The following is a 4,241-nucleotide window of genomic DNA, read 5'->3' on the forward strand; positions in this document are numbered from 1 at the left end:
CCACCTCTCCTCACTTCCCTGCTCATATTCTACGTTCTTACAGTCTATTCTCAACACAGTAGTCAGAGTGACCCTTTTAAACTTTAAGTTAGATCACGTTCCTCCTCTCCCCAACTCAAAACACTCCAGTGGCTGCTGTCCCAGGGTTCTTCCTCCATAATTCCAACTCTCACTGGGCTCAGGTAATGCTGCTTCCTCTCCCAGCCCCTGCAGGCCTAGGGTTTCCCCCGACCCACTGTTATCTCTGTGACCTTGTGTCCTATTGCTCTTCCCCTCTGATCACTCTACTCCAGCCACACAATACTTCTGATGTTTCTCAAGTATATTTCTCCTTCAGGCCTCTGTTTTTGCACCAGATAGACACATTAGTTACTCCTCACTTCCTTAAGGGGCCTGCCCAAAGGTCACGTTCTCTGAGTCTTCCTTCTCTACTCTCTGTAAAATACCCACCCCTTTCCACCCTGCTGGCCACCCCTCAGCTCTCTTACTCTGTCTTATTTTCTCCCCATCATCATCTGGCATATTACGGATTCATTATTAATTTGTTTATGGGCCTGTCTCTCTACACTGAAATGTAAGCTCCAACAGGGAAGAAATCATATTTTGTTGACAGTTGTAGCCCCAGTGTCTGACCTGGTGCATAGATGGCCTGGAAGAAATATTTTGAATGAGTGATTGACTGTATCATATATAGTTATATAAACACATAGAAGAAGATCTGTAACCACACTGAACTGGTCATAGTGGGTACCTCTGGGGAGTGGGATTATGGAAGGACAACTTTCACTTTTTACTTCATAGGCTTTTCTACTATCTGAAAGTTTATAGCAAACATATCTCATTTTTGTAATTAGAAAAATACCAAAATAGGGATTATTAAAAGTAAAAGAGCTTGAAAGAGCCAAAAAGCTGCCTAGCAGAACATATCAGGCAGCAGGTGGCAGGATTGCCTCAACTTCTGCTTCCCTCTGCCAGGCTAGTGTGCACCAGAGCCCAAGTACATGCCGGCCTGGCACTGGCACAATGCCAGGAAGAGTGGTGTGAATATGGGGCAAAGAGCTGCAATTAACATACAGCACGGTGTAGCCCCTGGACGTCAGTGGCTGTGGACTTAACTTCACATTTGTAAAATCTTCTTTGTACCTTCCTGTATGTTTTGATTCATTGGATTCTACGGCATTGCCCTGCCTTTGAGAACCCCAAGGAAATGCCTGCAGCTGACTTCTGGACAGTCAAGACAGTCAACCAGGCATTCAAATTTACCAATGTCAGTGGGCTCTAGAATGACTTCTACAGGTTGCTAAGAATTTCCCAGGTACTAGCTGAGGAGTTTGGGATTATTGTTTTGAAGCCTTCATAGGTTCATGACTGTAGTCTGTGTACATCTCTATAGATGCATATTTGAAGAAGAAAAATCTAGAAAAATGTGTTCATTAGACACTTTTCCCTCTCCCACTTCCTCAAGGTTCTTCTCCGTTTTATAACAGCTGTCCTCACCAGGGAACTTCTAAGCAGGATGGTTTTGTCCTTGCCAACATAAGCCAATGGTTAGATGAACGATACCATGATATGTGGACGAGGCAGAAGGCAGAAGGGCGAGGCAGTGCTCTTGCTGCCAGCCAAGTCTGACTATCCTTTGTGCCACTCTGCCTGATCTGCTGCAAAGCCCACCTTGGGTTAAGATTTTGCCGTGAGATCCCCTTCCCTGCCAAAACCTGCCACACTGAGACATGCACACGTGTGCACACACATGCTGATGCACAGACACACACACATCTAGCTCTGGCCAGGAAGCTTGTAAGAAGCCTTTGCCCCTCTTTATTTTACCCTGTTACCAGGCACTCTTCCTTCACCCACTCCCATGTTGCCAGATGGCCCCAGTGCTGCTTGGCCAATGTCCATCACCCTGCTGAATTTCCACTGTTGCGACTTGCCTCCCTCTGCACTCCAAACTCCTGACTCCATACCCATTCTGCATAGGCTTCAGTCAGGGCTCCTTTGGACTCAAGGAACAGAGACACATTCGAGCTGGTTCAACAACAAGCTGTGGGTGTTGGTGAGGCAGGAAGGCGGGACACAGGTCATTGTAAGGAGACCAAGATCTCATGACACTCCCAAGATGGCCACCATAGTGGGACCTGGAACAGGTAGCAAGGCAGCTACAATGTCTGATTCTCTCTCCAGAGGCCCATGATATTTCTATTGGTGTCTCTGCTCCTCACTGTATACCTGCTTCATTCTCCTCTTTCTACTGACTGATCTCCTCAGAACTTTTGCCCATAAATGGCCCCTCACGTTTGACCGAGCTCCTTGTCTGTATTATAGCCTTTCAGTTTCAGTATATTAGTCTTTCAGACTCCCAGACTCTTGGCTTTCCAATACCACACCCCCAAGAGAGAAATCCGATTTCCCAAGCTCCAGACCACGGAAGTTCTACATAGAACATGAACCTGCCTAAAAGGGGGCCATCATCAGATCAGATGATCACCAATCCTGCTGCAATCAGACAAGACTAGGAACGGGGGCAGTTTCTATAGACATTTAGGATCCCAGGAGTGATGAACAGATCCCCTATGGGTGGGCAGGGAAATTATAAGCATCTCTAGTACAGTAGGCCTGGAAACTGGTCTGGTGAAAACCTAGACCTGTGGGCTCTGTCTACCTACCAGTATTTGAAAATCCTGCATGATATTCATGTGTTCCATCTAGTCTCAGAAACTCCCAGAATTTTCAGATCCTAAGGCCCATCAGGCCTGCTGATGCCTGTCCTAGCCCCTGTTCACTGGTCCCCATTGTTTCCATTTAAGTTTCTTTGTTGAAACAATATGCAGTCTATTCATACAACGGAATATTTTTCAGCCATAAAAAGGAAAGAAGTACTGATACATGCTACAGCACGGATGAACCTTGAAAATATTATGCTATGCGAAAGCAGCAAGATGCAAAATATCACATACTATATTATTCCTTTTATTTATTTATTTATTTGTTGATTTATTTATTTAATTATTTATTGAGACAAAATCTCACTCTGTTACCCAGGCTGGAGTGCAGTGGCACAATCTCAGCTCACTGCAACCTCCACCTTTTAGGTTCAAGCGAGTCTTATGCCTCAGCCTCCCAAGTAGCTGGGACTACAGGCGTGTGACACCACACCTGGCTGGCTAAATTTGTATTTTGTGTGTGTGTGTGTGTGTGTATATATATAGTGTGTGTGTGTATATATATATATATATTAGTAGGGACAGGGTTTCACTATGTTGGCCAGGTTGGTCTCGAACTTCTGACCTCAAGTGATCCACCCACCTCAGGCTCCCAAAGTGCTGAGATTAGAGGCATGAGCCACTGCCCCCAGACATATGATTTCATTTATATGAAAGTCCAGAATAGAGAAGAGACAGGAAGAAGATTAGCAGTTGTTAAAGGCTGGGAGGCTTGGCAATAGAATGAGATAGCCAGAGGGTACACAGTTTCTTTTTGAGGTCATGGAAATGTTCTAAAGTTGGCTGTGGGGATGATTGCACAGATCTGTGAGTATATAAAAATTCACATCTCTCAAAATTTCAGAGGCAGAACTGCAAAAAGACTTTTCTAGGACTACTGAGAAATTGTTTAAGTAAAAGAAAAATATTGGACACTCTCTAGCTTCCAATAAGCTTTGCCTGGGCATAAGATAACTCATGAAATAGAGGTACAAATCCCAGCAAAAGATAGTCAAGCATCGTAGTGAAATTCCATGCCAGAGCTCAGGATTCTCCCACACTAGTAGGAAGAATGAAAGTGTAAGGGGATATACGCATGGATGATGGCATCAGATTTTGCCAAGGAGTTGGTGGAGCACAACAGAGCAATTGCTTTTGCCTGTGGGAAGCATCATATTTAGGTCAAAGCAGCCAATGTTAGGCAGGGGATGGCAGGAAGGGCATAACTCTTTATTTTGGAAGGCAGAGCATGGCTCAACTTGTTTTACTGACCGAGTGATTTTCCCTGTACAGTGGTCATCCCTTATCTGCAGTTTTGCTTTCCGCGGTTTCCGTTACCCAAGGTACAGTACAATAAGATATTCTGAGACAGCCAGACACCGTGGCTCACGCCTGTCATCCCAACACTTTGGGAGGCTGAGGCGGGTGGATCACCTGAGGTCAGGAGTTTGAGACTAGCCTGGCCAACATGGCGAAACCCTGTCTCTACTAAAAATACAAAAATTAGCCAGACGTGGTGGCGGGTGCCTGTAATCCCAG

Source organism: Papio anubis, chromosome X (genome assembly GCF_008728515.1).
Source record: "Papio anubis isolate 15944 chromosome X, Panubis1.0, whole genome shotgun sequence".
In the NCBI taxonomy this organism is placed as follows: Eukaryota; Metazoa; Chordata; class Mammalia; order Primates; family Cercopithecidae; genus Papio; species Papio anubis.